The sequence below is a fragment of the Prionailurus viverrinus genome, chromosome D3 (genome assembly GCF_022837055.1).
Source record: "Prionailurus viverrinus isolate Anna chromosome D3, UM_Priviv_1.0, whole genome shotgun sequence".
In the NCBI taxonomy this organism is placed as follows: Eukaryota; Metazoa; Chordata; class Mammalia; order Carnivora; family Felidae; genus Prionailurus; species Prionailurus viverrinus.
In genome coordinates, this window is record NC_062572.1 from 90,105,620 (window position 1) to 90,125,055 (window position 19,436).

Consider the following 19,436-nt stretch of genomic DNA (forward strand, 5'->3'; position numbering starts at 1 on the left):
CAATGTAATTCTTCTAAGTATTATTTTAATATTTATTAATGAATATTTTAATTTCAATCGATGCTGTTAAAATGCTTTTAAAATAACACAGAATAGGTTTATTAGTGTAATTTTTCTGTGAATTAATAAATAGAAATTTAAAATGCTATTAGCTTGAATTTCTACTGTAATGAGCATTGAATGACACAGCCGTATGAGCCAAAGCCCTATGAAGTCTTCAGTTGTTTCCCGAGAGGACAGATGTTTTAAGACCAAAATATTGCAGAACTTCTGTCTTGGCCAACCCCACCTTTGTATCGTGGGTCAACGCCTTCTTGCAACAAAACTCGAAATTGCAATTTATTAACTCGGGGCCATGCGACGCATTTATTTCATACTCGAAAGAGATTTCTACAATGCCAGCCAGATTGTAGACGGACTTTCAGTAAATGAATATTTACCCGATTAGACTACAACTGAGTCAAATCAGAGTCATATTCATCTTATAAATGAACAAAATGGAGGTTCAATTACTATAGAAAATGCAACTTGTTTCGAGCTGAAACCTAGAAGTTTTATAGCTAACGTACAATGTTAAACCAATCATTCAATACGTCTGGAACGTATTTTTCCTGAGCTGAAAATGTGGTTGGTCTAGGCTTTTTCCAGCTCATGGATGCCATTATATCACAAAACACAGTGGTATTCCTCTAACAACAGTTTATGGAAGAATGTAATTGCCTGACCTGGCCATGTAAATAGAACTATAAAACCCTCTGATTATAAAACACAACTTCGATACTTTGACATGTTTTGCAAGGCACAGCTCAACTCCCCAACAGGATCATCTTGGAGAAAGTATTTCCCTCAAGCTTCCATAATTTCACACATCCTGAATTCTGTCATAAGCTATATAATGTCTCCACGTCTATTTACTTTGGAAAGTCCTGTAATATCTGTGGGTATATCTGCATTCAATCGGCTCTCGTATGGAAACTAACTGCCACTCCAATGGCCAGGTCACTGTCTCTAGCATTCCCTCCTTGTCTGTGACCCATCTCAGCGTTGGCTCCCTGTTTCCTCCTCAAGATTGAAAAATACTGACTTTGTAGTTTTTGCAATCAGTTAACTGAATTTAAGATGCCATTTTTAAAAGCAATTGCAAAAAATCTTGACAGTGCAGTACTAAAATAGCTTACATCAACATATTATTTTAATAATCTGATTCCTTTCAGTCTTGTCTAGAAGCAACATTGCTTTAACAGAGAATCCATAGTATAATATTTTAAGCATTTCCCAAGGTTACTGTTATCGATAAGTATGAGGCTGGCAGTTACAACTTCACAATAGAGTTTCTCTTCCCAAGGGTTGTAAGGTGGGCACAGAGTTTGCATATCATGACTTCCGGTTTAACATAAAATTTACTCATATATGGGATTTAGAAATGGAAACCTGAAGAATTTCAGGAAAGGATTTTACAAGCCCTTTAATACATTACCGATATTTGCATGGCTTGTGCAGAAGTTTTGTTTCCTCATTTTACTTATTAAGCTGTAACAGGAAACTTTCTCACGATGCTTGTATTCACAGTTTTAAATAAGTTGAGAAGACAGAATTCTCTTTTACAAAATGTATGCAAAGAATATTGATTTTGCTCGCGCTCGCGTTAAACAGGCTTTTGCAAGGTTTGTTTTTGATAGATAGCCACAAGACAGCAATATTCTTCTATGGGGAAAATGCATTGGCCATGTAGAATAACAACAAAAAAAAAAAACTGCAGGATGAAGGGAAGAAGAAATCTTCAGAAAAGCAAAACAGTAATGAAGGCAATTAAAAAAAAAATCCTCAATTGTCCAAAACGCGTTTGGTGTTTCCATATTGAATGCAAAGGAAACCAGGCAAGTTCTTGATCATTAGCAACGCCCGCCCCCCGAATTCTCCCAGAAGCCCCTGTTCGCTCATCCAGCTAAGTACCTCCTAAATCACATGAAACCTCAGATAAATGAGTCCATCTTTCGAGCCATCTTTTTCATAGATCTGGTGTAATAGGGCATTTCTTGCTGGCACAACAAATGCTGACCCTCCCAGCAAATGAACACCCCCAACGCCCTCTTCTTTCTCAGTTACTTCACGTTTCCGGTTTTCCCAACACTCAGCAATGCTTATCAGTACGCACAGGGGAGATACAGGCTTCCGGGTCTGGAACGAATACGTCACAGGAACAAAAGGTACAGCAGAGCAAGTACAGTGGATGAGGCCGTAAGAGAGCTGTACGGTGACAGGTGATAGTTACGCCGAAGGTGAGTGTGGCATAGCATATACAGAAGTCGAATCACTGTGTTGTACACAGGGAACGAATGTCACCTTGTGTGTCAACTCTATGAAAATAAAATAACTTTTTCCAAAAAAAATGTTATTTCATAGTAATCAGGGAGGGACAGGATTCTTGACCATAGGAGAGTTTGGAGCAAATACTATGACAGGGAGTATGGCACTTGCCTCTGAGGCTCAAACCTACGAGAGAGGAGCAGGAAATGACGTCTTATGCGTGAACTTGAGAGTTTGGGCCCGGGCTAGCAGGTGTGATACTCGGCTACCGAGGAGGAAGATATTCCTGGCTCCGACATGCCAAGAATTGAACGTGCGGGTGGCACCACAAGTTGTGTGTGTGTGTGTGTGTGTGCATGCTAGGGGATGGCATTATCCTCGCATCAGCCTCTTTTATCCCGCTGTGTCACTGTAAGCTAAACAAATTGTCACTGAAAGTGAAAAAAAAAATACGTTGGCGAGAAAAAGTTACGTTTTCCCAAATCTTTTTTGAAAATAGCAATGCAAGTATCGTGAGAAAGCCTTGTAAGTGACAGCTAACTAAAGATGCCGCGGACGGAATAAAGGTGAGCAAGCCGTGCACGTGTAGCTTCAAGACAAGACTTCTCGTGCTTCCACTCGATTTGATGAGCCTTAGCCGGTTCTAAATGGAGCTGGAATGGCCTCTAGTTGGAGACCGTGGGAGCGTCCTCTGTTGGTGCCCTTGGCAAGGACTGTGGAGTTTTTATGCCAGGGGCTAGCAGGGCACATGGGCAAGCGGAGCCATAGCGGGGCTGGGAGGGGGAAAGAACAAATGCAAAATGCCAAGCGCTGGCCCTGCCACGAGATTCTCATGAGAGCATGCGTGATTCATCCCCTGATCCGTCCTGGGGATGCTCAGGGGATGACATAACAGCACGAACTGTCGCCCATCCGGACGAAGAGTTGGAGCTACTATGTTCTGTCTTCGAAAGGAAGCGTGTCCTAGTTTTAACCCCCAAGGGGGGTTGACCCAGGTCAGAATCAGTGAACTCTAGCCATCCTTCTGCACTTTGAACCCACAAAACCCAGCCACGCACTTCTTCTAAAAGCCACGTGTGCGCGACGCATCATGTGGGGTGACTGAGGTTAAGAGGACCCAAAATGATTTTCCAGTGAGGCAGTAAAACATGGAAGAAAAACCCTCTGAAACCATATTATGTTAGAGGAAACGACCCTAAAAGCAAAACTGAAACATACAAAACATCAGAGAGGAGGTCAAATAGGAATTTCATGAGGAAGAATTCACCAGAAACATTGAATGATGCTAAACCTGTGTGAGGCAGCACCGATTCCTGAGTGAATTCTACCTTCTAAGGTTATCAACTGCCTCTTTTCTAATAAATTAGGGTAGAAATATCAACTGTCCAAAGCAGAGAACTTACGAAAATGAGCCAGGTAACGGATAAGATACAGATTTCCTAAAGTGCTCTATACGTTATTCTGTTCATGTACACTTCAGAATTTTAGCTCCTGGGTGGTTAAATGGATATAGTAATACCTAAACTTTTCAAGACTTTTTAAAACATGCCTAAAATATTATTGTTGCTCTAAAACCATATTTACAGGTCAAATCCCACCGTGTAACCTCACTGTCTATTCTGCATATTGTACTTATTTCTAGTAGAAAGCATCTTAGCTTTGGGGTTCATGAAGAATTACTCTCGTTTCCTCAGATGCCTGAGGTAAGATGGAGAATCCCTGCAGAAAACTCATAATGCAGTTCCTGATGCATATTTACAAATATCAAAATAAGGACAGATACCCAGTAAATGCCCAGACATCCACTTTTCCTTTAACATATGACAACATATACTAGGTATAAAAAGCCCTTTTATGTCAATTTAGCTCAGAATCTATACCCTAGTTTTAGATAATGGTAGAATTGAGCTCATTTGAATATGTATGAATCCATTTACAAAAAGCATTATACCTAGTATCACAGCTGGAGATTTCAGAGACTTCTAGATGCATGCACCTGTCTCAGAACTGGAGAGCCCACTATGTACTTCCTTCTTCATTAGCAGGTAACTTCGGTCCATTTAAGTATAGGGGGGTTAAACAGTCACAAAAACAAAAATCCTGAATCATTTCATCTGCATTTCTTGCATTTCTTTTCGTCCCCCTGGAACTAATTTCTCCAATATCACAGCAATTCCTAAGGTTCGAATGAGTGGCTGAAACCGGTGGTTTTTAATGAGCATTTCACTTGAGAACACAAGGGATCAGTCAACACAAGTTCTGAACCCATGTGAAGAAAATTAGACTACGGCTTCTTAAATTCCTCGGCCTCTGAGAAAGAATTATTTCTCGAAAGTTTAGCCTCCGTCTTGGGGACCGGAAAGAATTACAGATGTGGGGTCTCCAGACAGAGCTGGACTGTCAGGGTCCACTTGGACCCAAATCTGTCATCTAAGGGTTGCAAGAATCAAACACGTTTCCAGGGGCACCTGGGTGGCTCAGTTGGTTAAGTGTCCGACTTTGGCTCAGGTCATGACCTCACAGTTTGTGAGTTCGAGCCCCGCGTCGGGCTCTGTGCTGACAGCTCAGAGCCTGAAGCCTGTTTCAGATTCTGGGTCTCCCTCTCTCTCTGCCCCTCCCCACTCATGCTCTGTCTCTCTCTCTCTCTCAAAAATAAATAAAACATTAAAAGCATAAAAAAGAATCCATGTTTCCGGCCTAGGTCAAACACAACTCGATGTGTCTATTGAAATGTAAGTCTTAGAACATTTAATAGTGCTGTACTGACATCTCTTTCCATTGGCATTTAAAAAATATTTGTGTAACTGTAGAGCTGGTGCTATGTTACCAAACCTTAAATGTTTCACTTCCCCCTGAAACTGCAGTTAAAGACTCAGCGGTTTATTGAGACACTTGATAAATCTGCATTCTTTTTGCTCATTTTTCTGTCATTCAAATATAAGAGAACTAAAGCTATTTCATTAAGAGGTATGAAAATAATGCAAGATTTCCCCCAAGTAATGGTCTAAAGCAATACAAATCAATATCATAATTCTTAAGTTGAAAGCAGAGAATTAGGTCTCTCTTGTTTAGTCAGCGAGTGTAATTAATGGGGGATTCTATCAATTTTATTCCTCGAGACTTTTCATTTTATCCATCACTAGACTTCTCCTGATTACCTGAGCTGAAAACTTCTAAAACAAAATTAACTTGACTCCTTCACACTTTTGCTTTCACCAAAAAAAAAAAAAATATACCAAGAGCTCTCAAATAGTCTTTGTAAAATGTCTCACTACTAATCTCCCTTTCCAGTCTACCATGGTCTTCTTACTCCTGGCCTTCTTCACCTTAGGGTACCAGAATCCTAGCCAGTCTCTTTGCCTTAGCCCCCCTTCTGTCCAGTGCTTTGTGTATAATATTTGAGCTAAAGTGACACACAAGAAAGAAAGAAATCCTCTCATCTATGGTCACGTGATTTTTGCCAATGGTGCCAAGACATTTAATGTTGGAAGGGCCGTGTTTTCAGCAACTGGTTCTGGGAAAACTCAATATTCATGTGCAAAATAGTGGATTTGGACCTTTATCTAGCATGTACAAAAATTAAGTCAAATACATCAAAGACCTACATGTGAGACCTAAACCTATAAAACTCTAAGAAGGAAACATTGGTTAAAATCTTGATGACACTGACTTTGGCAAAGATTTCTTGGATATGATACCAAAGGCACAGGAAACAAGAGAAAAAAAATAAACAAATTGGCCTTCATGAAACTCGAAAAAATTTATGCATCAAAAGAATATCAACAGAATAAAAAGTCAATCTACTGAATGAGGCAAATATTTGCAAAGCAGGTATCTGATAAGGGACTAATGTCCAGAATGGGTAGAGAAGTCCTAAAATGCAACAACACCACCAACAAAAAAACAACAACCCACGATTCAAAAAAGGACAAATGACTTGAAAAGACCTTTCTCCAAAGAAGATATACAAATAGCTAATAAACACATGAGAAGATGCTCAATATCACACATTCATCATTAGGGAAAAGCAAACGAAACTACAATGAGATATCACCTCATACCCATTAGAATGGCTACTATCAATAAAATAGAAATGACAAGCGTTGGTGAGGTGGTGAAGTAACCAAATCTCCTGTGCACTGTTGGTGAGAAGGTAAAGTGGTACAGTGCCTATGGAAAACACTATGGCAGTTCCTAAAAAAATTAAAAATATAATCACCATATGACCCCACATACCACTTTTGGGTGGGAGCAAAAAACAAGGCAGAGTGGGAGATGCTAATCATACCAGATTTATAAAAAGAGAAGAAAATGGAGGGCATACAATATTTAAAGAGACAATTTATTCAGTTTTAAAAGCTGTTGAGAGACAGAACATATTTAAAACAGCCCAAGAAAAAGAAAAGCAGGTTCTTCAAAGGAACTAACATTTGTATTCAACAGAATCCAGAAGACACTGGAATGATGTATGCAGCATGCTAGAAGGTGAGTGCCAACTCGAGTCACACATGCAAGAAGATATTATCAACACATATTCAAATCCTAATATCCAGAGTATCTACAGACTGACAGTATGTGAGAGACAACATAATATAAAATGGACAAGAGTTCTGAACAGGTATTTCACTCAAGAAAGAATCCAGGTGTCCAGGAACATAATATAAGCTACTTAATCTTTTTAATAATCAACAATTGGACAATAATTAACACAACTATGTCATCCCATTACACAGTTACTAATCAGAAACACAGATTAAGATTGACATCAAGTTTTTGTGAGGGTGTGGGATGAAAGCTCTCGTCCACTGCTGATGGTAATGGACATTGTTACTCCTCCACTGAAAAAGAATTCCATTTTCTGCTTTGGAACTGGGTAGTCAGTTGGAGGTCAGAAACCCCTTGAGAAAATTACCAATGGTGACTGGAAGAACACTTAGAAAAATCTTACTGGACTTTTACAGACACCCGTGTTATTTCATGGTGGAACATGTGGCGACACTGTTGCCTGGGTAACACGGAAAATGGCAATGCAGTCCATGAACTTGGGGGTTTCACTGAGGCGATTTCTAGAAAAAAAGCTGAGTGTCAAATGCTTTCTCTTAGGTGCATATGATAAGGTACAGATACAGATCAATGTGACAGGAACTTTTCATCAGAATCAAGGGGAGGCTTTGCCAACTCAGGACTCCATTATCATTTGTCTATTTCTTACTTCTCCAACTTGAAAATTATTCTAGAAGTAAAATCAAAGTTGGGGGCAATCAATCCAGAGTGCCGACAGTGGACCCTCTCCTTTGTGGGAGAGCGGAACAGTTCTGTGACTGTTGGTTAACTGCAGAGAGAAGGGGCACCTCAGGTGACTCCTCAGCTCGGCAGCTGTCTCAGAGGATCTTAAGCACATTTCCCCAAAGCAAGCTGGAGTGGATCATGTTGTGTGACACAGTAAACCTCAAAGTCCTGCTGACTCTTATACCAGCTTTGATTCAAAGGGGCAGAGAAACTTCAAAATGGAAAGAGGCCTCCAGGGTGCTAACCTCCTCTAGTCAGGAAGGACGCCGACAAGCCTACTCCCTGAGAACATGGGCTGCTTTGAGGGGGAAGGAAGCCTCCAAAATCAGAGCTCCGAGCCCAGAGTCCAAAGCCACTGCAGGCACCCAAGGGGAAAGAGCCCCAAACAAGGAAAATTTCCTGCTGCCAATCATAAGAAATGGTAACTCATGTCAGGCTGGATTCTAGAATTACTATGAATGACAGTACTGTGAGCCTCCCGAGATTCCTCTTTCTAATGGGAGGTTTCTAATTATGGTTTTCCATAAGGGTCTCACTGTTGCACGTTGGGTGGGAGGGTGGGATGGACAGGAGCACAGATAACGTGAGTTTTTAGTTTACAGGTCTGGCCACCCAGGGAGCTGCATCTGAACAGCTGTGCCAGTGGGGTGCTGACACGCCGTGTCATGTGCACTTGGACCCAATATATAGATGACGGGATACGAGGCTTCAAGTTATGTCATAAGAGGTGACACTTGGAGGCTCCTGAATGGGGTGAGCACCTTTAGCTTGTGGCAAGTACGTGGATAGTTACAGCCAGGGGTCACACTGAGGTAGCCAATCTTCAAAGATGCTCTCCAGCAGAATTGTTCTTCTCCAGTTATAGAGATGACAGTCGCCCATCAAGAGGTGGACGTTATGTGCCCTCCCTTTGAACCTGAGGTGGCCCCTGCACTCAGAAATGTGTGCCATCCTGGACTTCTGAAGCTAGATGTTAACAGACCAGCAGTGTCTACTTCCTTCCTCGAAGCACTCACTCTTGGGTTGTTCCCTCTTACAGAGCCCAGCAAACATACTGAGAGCAAAGTCAACAGACTACATGGAAAAGCCACATGGAAGAGAACCAGGTCTCCCCAGGCAACAGCCGCAGCTGAATTCCCAGCTTATGGCCAACACCAACTGCTTGGCATGGAAGTGAGGACACTGAACCAACTCAGTGCTCAGGCCATCATCACATGAAGCAGAGGAACCAATTAGCCAACAAAAATGCGAGGGATGTACATTGTTATTGTTTTAATGCACTAAACTACAGACCTTTGTGTTTGTTCTTTTCATTCCAAAAGGTTGATACAAATACCAAAGATTAGTGATCTATGAACCCTACATACAGACATTCAAACACCATGCAGTAAGTAGCCTCTAAGAATGCCCTGCACGTACCCCCCACCCTTGATAGTATTCATGTCCTTGGTGTAACTGCCTCCCCTGCAGTGTGAGCTACACCCGTAGCTCACTTCTAACAAATAGTGACTCATTTCCGGCAATAACAATGGAACGTTACTTCCAAAATTTGCTAGAGAGACAGTGGCTTCCATCTTGTTCTCTCCTTTTCCACCCTTTCCCATCTCTCTCTCTCTCTCTCTCTCTCTCTCTCTCTCTCTCTGTCTCTTGTTTGCTCTAATGGAAGTCAGTTCTCATATTGTGAACTATAGGGAAACCCCAGAGCAAGGAAATACTATCTCGGACCAACGGCCAGTGAGGACTTGGCCGTGTCAATAGCCATGTAAGTAGCCATGCAATGCATCCTTCCTGAGAATTGCAATGTGAGCTGATAAAGATGTTGCCCACTGAGCTATCGATCTTTCTGGCATGCGTCTTAAATAACATTAGCCTTTGACTGGCCCCGCAGTAAGAAAATCCAACCTTTGTACTTCTTGATTTTTAGTAGTAATTGTTAATCAGAAATATCACACAGTGATCAAAAACAAAACTAAAAGGGTATCAATATAGTTAGCAGTAATTGTTTGGAAATTAGCAGGAAAACCACATACAATGGACTTGGTCCCACCATCTATTCACTTTTAGAAGACTCCTGAAATCAGTAACATTTTCAAGCAGAAATATAAATTCTCTCAGGCGCTTGTCTCTCGCAACTTGAGGATATTAAGGAAAATATTGACAAGAGCATATATGCTGGATTCTGCCTCTGGCAACAGGCTCCTCCATATTTAAGAAACAGTATTAAGTCACGGGGAGGAATTTAGGACATTCCGCTATGGACGGCTCAAATCCTTGTGTGGCAAAAGCATGCTGGAAAGAGTGTAGCCGCTTCTCGTGAACTTCTTCCTCAAAATAAAAATAGACGGTTTGATCTTCAGAGCAAAGTACTCCTTTTTAACATTTTAAGCCTATTTTGTAGTAATCAAGACCTTATTCAGCTAGTATTTTCAGATTTTAAAAATTAAACACGAGGCATTTTTTTTAATCGTGGAATACCCCTGGCTAATTGAGATGTTATGACTGACTTGATAAAAATACTTGTATTACAATTTGGGGGAAAAACGTATACCTTATTACCATAACTTTACAAAAAACATTTTATTGTTTATCTATCAAACAAAGAAAATAGGTAATACATTCTTTTGAAACGCCCATGATAGCTATTGCAATTATATGTATAATTTTCCAGTATTAATAGCACAGAAAAGTAAAAATTAGCTAAAAATATAAAAATGGAAGTGTGGTTATATATATATATACATGCCTATATATGTGTGTGTATATATATATGTATATATTTTTTTTCTATTTCTAAAACACACACATGCCTCTGTAATGAATTCCATTTTTCCACTAGCTTAGATGGAAATGTTTTTGCATAAACTCCACTGCGTTGTCCTTTCTTCCATTTATTTTCCATCTGCCATCCACTTACGAAGTCACAGTCCATCTAAATCACTCCTCCTCTTTCTCCCTGCTCCTTCTCATCTTCCTTTCTCCTTATTTTCTCCCCTTTTCTTTGTCTCTCAATGTTCTTCCCCACTTGTGTTGAGAACTATCCTGGAGAGTGTTAACGTAAGGCCTCAGGAATCATGTGGCAATCACATCCAGCCAGCAGAGATAAGAGAGGTCCCGCTACATAAAACTGTGCCACGTTCCAATCCAGTGACATATATGCACTTATCACAAACACTAGTTAATTCTTATATTGGATGTGGCTGCTTTACAGAAACAGACAAGCTTCTGAAGGGCTGTTATGTTTGCTGAAATTTTGAGAATTGATTAATATTTTAAAATTAAATGATGCTATGATTTCAAAAACATTGGACATCAATACTGGGTTTATTTCAAAATGAGATATTTCCGTAACATTCCTAAATTTTGTCCTGGCCATAAAGCGTTTAATTCGTCTTAGGAATGCAAACACTAAAATATATAAAGAAATCTGGATTTAAAGAGGCTCATTTAAACTGATAAGAACAGATACTACACTCGATCGTAGCCAAAAGGCCGAGAAGAGATAAAGTTAGAGAGGGAGAGAGTCAAACCATAACAGACTCTTAAAAACCGAGAATAAACTGAGGGTGGATGGGGGGGTGGGGGGGAGGGAAAAGTGGGGGGATGGGCATGGAGGAGAGCACCTGTTGGGAGGAGCCCTGGGTGCTGTATGGAAACCAATTTGACAATAAATTTCGTATTAAAAAAAGAAATTAATTAATTAAAAAAAGAGGCTCATTTAAAATGTTTGAACACATTAAAAGGTATAATATAATTGTACTTTCATTCCTTCATACGCATGTTAAAATTCCTTCCTTAAACACTGAAATTCTGATCATGAAAATTTTCAATGAGACATGCAGCAAACATAAAATAATCTTAGGCAAAGGCAACGATGTTACGTATAGATCGATTTCTAAATAAAATATGCGGAAAGTGAAAATGTATACATTTTTCTTTAAATACATAAAATTAATTTTGAATTCTATTTGATGTGACAAAGACTGTATTTAGGACATGGATTTAAATACTATATCAGGACCTAATTTTTCTTAGCTCATTCGATTTAAATATTCTCAGTCTGTATTTCAAAATTTATTTTACTGGTGAGAGACACATGCAACTGAAGCTCAAACATGTAGATGGCGATACTCTGGGGCCAGAAAGACTAAAAGGTTTCTATTTTTGCTCTTGTACTAGAAGGAAAGACTACATTTTACATTAAAGCCACATAAGTGGAAAAATTCAAATTCATAAGCTACTCTAAAAAATTTTAAAGAGGCTTTCTGATGTATGGATAGTCCATTAATGATCATTTAATTTGTATGCAGACAATAAGAGAAGGATAAACGATCTTTTATATTTCAAAAAAGAATAACAATATATGTATGAGAATTAAACTTCATAAGCTCCTATTTCTCATGTTTCACCTTCAGCATTACAATGCGCCTCAATGTGGGGCAATTAAACAAGGAGATTAACATGCAGCAAACCACCAGGCAGACTGGAAAGCAAAATCAATTACAGAATACACAGACCCGCTTTCCCCTTTGCCACCTTTACCTCTCTAGGCAATAGAACTCGGTGCCTCTTTCCACCCCGGCCCATTCATTCTCCTCCTGGTAGTGCCCTTTGTTCACCAGACATCTGACCTCCTTGCCACAGCTTTGAAAACATGTAGGATGGTGTTAACTTGACTGGGCCACAGAGTGCCCAGACGTTTGGCCACACATTATTCTGAGTATCTCTTTGAGGTTATTTCTGGATGAAATTAATCTCTGAATCTGTAAGCAGAGTAAAAAGACTGCCCTCGCTAATGTGGGCGAGCCTTACCCACTGATTAAGTGAATTCCAGAATAGAACAAAAAGGGAAACCAGAGGGGAGAGCTCCCGCCACACTGCTGGGCTTAGGCAACAGTTTTCTGCCTTTGGACTCGAACTGAAAAACTGGCTCTTCTTGAGTCACGAGCCTGCCTGCTCTGGACTATAACTGTGCCAGTGGCTGTCCTGGTTCCCAGATCGGTGGATACAGACTGGAGCTAAACCATCAGCTCTCTTAGGCATCAGCTTGTGGGCTGTAGATCTTTGGATTTCTCAGACTCCATGATCATGTAACCCAACTCCTTATAAATCCATACACGTATCAGTATTATATACCCTGTATATGTGTGTGTGTACTGATGGCACAGAGCCCTTCATGATCTGCCCTACATCCCTCTCCTGCCCACCTCCTGCCTAGGAAACAGCCTTAGGTCCCCCTGCGCTTCCTGATCCTGAAACAGCTTCCCCTGGCTGATGCGCACTACATCCGATCATTTCCCCAGCTCCTTACTGGTCGTCTCCTGGAGATGAGCTTACTTTGCCCTTTATGTCCTCCTTTTAGATAAATCAATAAACGTGTAGGAATATCTCAGAAGAATCATATAATATTTAGCAAGGTCTTACTATATGCCAGGTCCTGGGTAGGAACTTTAACATTGATGATCTCATTAATCCTCAAAGGGATGCCTCTCTCGGAGGGCAGTTATCATCCTAATTTTTAAAGTTGAAGAAAGTGAGACCTCAGGTTACCGAGAGGATTGGCGAAGATCATGCTGCAAACAGGTGGCAAAGCAGGAACCTGAGTCTGTAGGCAGAGCCCATGGTCTTATTTGCTCCACAGTTAAAGTGGAGCATACTAAGATTTAGTATGAAGGAATTATAATGGGAGACGTGTGAGGCAGTCACAGGGCAGTTAACTCACTGCCCACCTCAGTTACCTCCTGGACTTTGCCCTGCTGGCATCCTGTGAGTCTTCTAAATTGTCCCCGTGGAGGTAGAGGAAGAGAGGGGAGGAGTGGAGGAGCTGATATTCACTTGCAGGGATCCGATCGAGAAGGAGTGAGCCCCTGAGGGGAGGGGCAAGGGTCTTTACCCAACGCTGGATTCTCACAGCTGCCGGGGAATTTGTATGTGACCCACAGACACAGAGAGGATGGCAGGAGTTCTCTGAGAGCTTGGCTAGGACTCCAGTCTCAGGGGCCGGGGGTCTGGGTGGGGTGGGCACCAGGGGGACTGTGGCGCACGAGTGAGTCAGTGGACTGGAAGAGGGGGCCTGACTCCCCTAGGCTCATGACGCCAGGAGGCTGCAGGCTTTCCAGGGTGCTATGGAGGCGAGCCAACCAGGGGACAACCAAGAGCACTGTTCAGATTGCAATGGTGACAGCTGCATGCCACAGCACAGAAAATGACAGCAGGACCGCTGCCGCCCTTATGTCCCCTTTGCAGGACGTGGGGAAATGGAGCAGAGAGCAGAAGCCATCTGCAGAAAGTACATCAAAAAGAATTGGGCTGAATCTTGAATATGACTTAAAAAAAAGAAAGAAAGAAAGAAACCTCGCCGGAAGGTTGACAACCGTCAAGCACAACTGTGACCTCAGAGTCCAGAACATAATTTTAGTTATGAAATAGAGTGACATTTTTCTACCCCTGAGTTTTATGCATCTTGTAACTGCAACGTAGAGAATAATTGTGCTACTGTTATCAAAACAATACGGACTGCCAGAGGAATAAAAGTTGAAGACTTGTAAAGACTTCCATGGTTCTGTCAGCTGTTTTATAAATTATCAAATTTGCTTACACTCTCAGGTTTCTGGAAGCAAAATCAGCAGTAGCAACAATTTTCCAACCTCTCTCCCTCCAAAAAAAAAAAAAGGATCTTCCAAAAAAGCTTCTAGTCCATCAATAAGTTTTACTGGAACATTCTATGCCCACTCATTCCTGCCCTATCTGGGGCTGCTTGACTGCCACAAGGGCAGAGCTGAATAAATGCCACAGAAATGGTGTGACCCCAAAATATTTACTCTCTTGCCCTTCACCAAAGAGGAGCTTAGCAAATGAAGAACTCTTATCGAAAAAAAAGAACCAGTAGACGGATGTATGGAGGAGTAACTTTGTCTGGCTATATTTTTCAAAGATCACTCTGGCTGCTATGTGGAAAAAACTCTTTTGGGAACAAGGGCTTGACTTTATTATACAATTTTATGTCTGTATTACAGCATTTTGTTCTACAGTAATAATGTTTATTCATCCTGAACTTCTAATGGATTAGATATGAACTTTGAAAGTGGGTAGAGTTTTCCAGTTTGTTTTCATCTCCGTAAATATAGTTCTCAGAATTCCGAACATTTAGCGGGTACCCATGCAATAATTGTTAAAGAACTAATGAACTCAAATCATGGGCAGGGACATAGCTGAAGGTAACTCTATTTTTAATTATATTTCCATGGCGTTCTACTATTAATGTGTTGCTTTTCTCACGAGGTTTTTGTGAGCCTCAATATTAAAATTATGATCTCAAATTGAATTTATAATTACCTGGCTCTGTATACTTGGTACAGATGAATTATATATCCCTTTTGAACAATAGCAAATGTTCTGAGAAATACTCATTAACTACGGAGGACGTCATAAGATGAGAATAGCTCTGAAGTATCTATTTCGTTTCTTGGACTAGAAAGCAACTTAAGTGATCATAAAAGAGATTTGGGATTAAAAACAAAATTACATCTCAATTTTAGAATAACAGAACAAGAAAAGCTGTCAAATGTTCTTGTGGAAGTTCTAACCAGTAAGAAATCTCCAGCCATGGACTCATAAGCCAATGGTAACATCCATGGAAAGAGATCAGAAGTAGATGGTTTTCTTTTAGTTAATGTCTATCTTTTTATATTCCTTGATTTTCAGCCCTCCTGCACGTAGGCAGGTATATTTTAAGGTAAGGTGTGTTTTTGTAAGTATTATGGTCCTGACATTTTTCCTTAGTGGAATCCACTTCGCCCCGTTTTGTTTTCTTAATTGGAGAGTTTATTCTATTTACATTTATATTGACTAGTGAAGCATCTGGGTTTATTTTTACAACCATATTTTGTGTTCACCTAACCCTAGTTTTTTGTCTCATTTCCTTTTTCTTATTTTCCTGTTTTCTTTTGATTTATAAGATTTGTTTCCCGTTTTATTCTTTGATGGTTTGGAAACGGTAGACTGTTATCTCTGTAACGTTAGTAGTTACTATTTTGTTCTCAAATTTGTGAGTTATCTATTTCATGGAAACTTTCCCATATTTGTAAAGGCTCAGTAGTAGGTTGGTAGAATTTTATATTTAGTCCTTTTATATTCTCTTGATCTTTAATATATTCATAATAAAATAATTACAGCAAAATCTTGGTTTGCAAGCATAATTCGTTCCAGAAACATGCTGGTAATTCAAAGCGCTTGTATAACAAAGCGAATTTCAAGAACCACTGGGTCAGTTGTGATCATGTGATGTTCGGCATCGCGTACTTCGTAGTGCAAGACATCGCTCGTCGATATCAAGTTAAAATATATCAGAAACCTTTGCTCATCTTGAGAAACATACAGAACAAGTCACTCGCAATCCAAGGTTTTACCATATTTGAAAATAACTCTGAGGGCTTCTGTGTCTTGTAATACTAGTGACTGGGAGTTCTGAGAAGCACCACACACACACGTATGCACACACATGCACCATGGACATGTCCACACACACATGTGCACGCACTCATGCAGACACACTTCCCTAACAGAAGCCCTGCCAGTCACACTTACGGAGGCCTCACCGGTCTCGGTAGGCACAGTAGGACTCTCAGCCCCAAACAATCCTAAAACCAACAGCTGAGCCCCTCTTATGCTTGGATCCTGGGCTGGACTAGCCGTCAGTAGCTGGGAGAAAAAAACACCTGGAATCCAGAACAGGCAGACAGATCCAGAGGAGGAGGGAATTCGGGGAACAGGAGTGTAGGAAAATGGTCTGAATGTCAGGGCATCCTGAAACAGGTGATCTCTGATACGTGGTTCTTCCAGCAACACCTCTGTGGGGATTTTGAACTTTGGAAAAGAACACAAGGAAGCCAGGCCTGGGCACCTTTTCTGTACCGACACTTCTGGGGGTATCCTGAAATGGGACTGGCCCAATGTTCTCTTCTGCTATGGGGAGAAACAAAGCAGAAGAACACCGGGTCATCCTTGGAGGAAACTTTCCCCCAAATTAGCACACATTAATGGGAATAGATCTAAAGAACAAGAGCTTACAATAAAAGGGGGGATCACTAGAGTCTGGAGTCATCAAATACAGAATATACTTTTTACGGATATGTGTGCAACATTTTCAGGAGTGGAATCTTCAAAACTAAGCGGACAATAAGAAATTATAAAAAAATACAACAACAAAGAGATCAAAAATGGAATTTCCATATACAACGTTGTTAAAGAACAGAATTGACATTTGGCAATATTTAAAGAAAGAATAGCTACAAATTCCTGAGAGCTGGTGAAAATATGCAGCCATTGATCTCAGAAGTAGAATATCTTCCATGGGAAAAAAAAAAAAAAAAGAAACACAAAGAAATCCATGCCTACAGACATGGCAACGAAATCACAAAGCAGAAGATGAAGAGGAAACCTTGAAGAGGCAGAAAGAAAGGCCACGTCAATTAAGGGAAGTGACAGAATGATAGCAGACATTCCAATGGCAAAAACACAAGTCAACAGACAGTCAAATAATATCTACCAAGAGCCGGGGAAAAATACCTGTCAACCTAGAATTGTCAGTGAGCAAAAGGATCTTTCAAGGATGAAGAGGGAAATGAAGATATTTAGAGAGTAAGTAAACACTGAGGGATTTGATCTCTAAGAGGTTGGTCTTAAAGGAAATCTTGAGGTAGTTCCAAAAGCAAAAAAAAAAAAAAGATCCAAGAACAGTCTCAAATGCAGGAACGATCAGTAAACAAAATGGTAACAAGGAACACTCCACATTTTCTGATCAGAATACAATTTAAATGAAAAGTTAATGGCAAAAAATTAATTTCCCTTAGAAGCTGAATACTGCCATTCGTGCAAAAATGAAAAGGGAGAGGTCAAGAGATTTTAAAAGACTTCCTGAATGGTAGTGAAAGGCACCAGGTGTGATGACTGAAATAAATGGAGAGACACAGCACACACCATGTTCATTAAACACAACACTAAACATACGAATGATGCTAGCTCTCCTGGAGTCAATCTATAGACCAACAAAAACCCCAACAGCGATTTTCTTTAATGAAATGTGACCAGCTCATGCTCTCTCTCGCTCTCTTTTTTGGTGGAAGAATATAGCGTCCAAGATAACTAAGACACTCGAACAAGTTACGAAGTCCTACTACGAGGTCATTTGTTATTATCATCACTGCTAGATTTTCAGTTCTAGCCCATTCCCAACACACCTGCCGTATTCAAGTCGGTGAAGCCGAGATGCGGATTTGAACATCCAGCTTCTACTGTAGTGGTTAACACGGACCTACGTTTATTTTACCCTAGCAGATGTTTACTTTTCGAAATACAAGCAAATTATTTGCTCCTCGGCCGGAAAGTTGACTAAGAAACAAATGTTTGGATCTAAAAAACAGAATTGGAACAAAGAGTTTGGCCAGTTTCTCTCAAACCCTGCCCGCACCAGGGCGCTTTAGCTGGGAACAAAAGAGCGCCGCTCGCTGTCCTGTTCTATCACATCCTTGCAGCTCTAAAGGCAGTATGTCCATATGCAGGGATAAACGTTGCCGCGCTCCAGCTTGAGCCTAAAAGACATTACCCTAGGATTGGCCCAGGCAGGGCAAGACATTTCTGAATCTATTTGAAGCGTACCCACAGGGGGAGTAAATAAATCTCACTGCAAGAAAAGAGAGACTTCAGGGCGCACATATCAAGAAGACGGGTGACTCGGAAGGTCATGGTGTAGGTCTCTGAGATTGCCTCAATGCAGTCTCCAGATGTACACACACAGCTGAAATCAAAGGAAGTACCAAAAAACCTAGTGTTTCATCATGCCATCATATGCGGAGTATAAGGCATCCAGGGACTTGGGAGAGTGCTGTGTTGGCGGAGGCGAGAGAGGGCGGAGGCGGTGTTGCTAGAATTGGCAAAAACGAGCTGTCGGCGTCCACACTCTCAGCAGCCTGGACGGTGTCCGAACGTCAGAAAGGGTGGCTGCAGCGAGGTGGGAACCAGAGACATCGCTAGCACCACGTGTGTCTTCAGAAAACTACTGTTCTGTCACCTCTACCGGGCACTGGAAGGGACTGGGGCATCTAAATAAGGATCCCAAGCAAGAAGTAATAAATGTGATGAAAATAGCAAGGGTCCCGGGCTCTGAGAGTTGGCTTGCAACCCCTCCCTGAGTCGGTATAATAAGGAAGACTGAGGAAGTTTTTCAGGAGCACATTTTATTTTGGGGGTGGCAGGGGCCGGGGGGCAGGTGGGTTTCACCAGGTAGAAGCCAGGCATAAGGAAACCTATCTTGAAGCTAATCCCTTGTGGAAACAAGATCTGCATAAAGAAAGGACAAAAAGTGCAATTTAAAAGCGTCCCCTTGACTCTGCACCACCTCTCAAACTCAACCACCTGCCCCCTCTCCCTTCTTGCCATCACACTATTGCTTTCACAGACAAGGTTCCGGGGGCGGGGTGGTAGTGAGGTTCCTGCACTTTCAGGTTCCAGCCCTCAGTGTCATCCATGGCTGAGTTCTCAGCAGTCTGAATTCTACCTTAACCACCGGGAGGACACTGTATTTAGTAGGAATATCAATAACTTCTTGTAACCTTAAAATCGCATTGATAATCGTATTCCATTTTCTCCATTGCAAACTGACGTGACTTGAATACGTCTCTTTCCCTTGGTTTCCAGGACCCCTACTGTCCCACCTGAAGCTCCCTTTGCCCTGACACCCACTAGCCACCCTGTTGACTGTTGACTTTTGGCCCGTCTACCAGCGGCCTGCCTCATCCCTTGCTAGTATATCCATTCAAATGTTCTGCCTTTATCTTTCTTGGCAT

At 41.2% G+C, this 19,436-nt stretch overlaps 1 protein-coding gene and 1 pseudogene across 1 annotated transcript in view; both read right to left on the reverse strand.

Annotated features, from left to right (window-relative positions):
* The window catches only part of NETO1 (neuropilin and tolloid like 1), a 110,560-nt gene that overhangs the window by 49,994 nt on the left and 41,130 nt on the right, over window positions 1-19,436 (reverse strand). The gene's annotated exons all lie outside the window — the stretch shown is intronic.
* LOC125149761 (uncharacterized) lies at window positions 10,970-11,097 on the reverse strand (annotated as a pseudogene).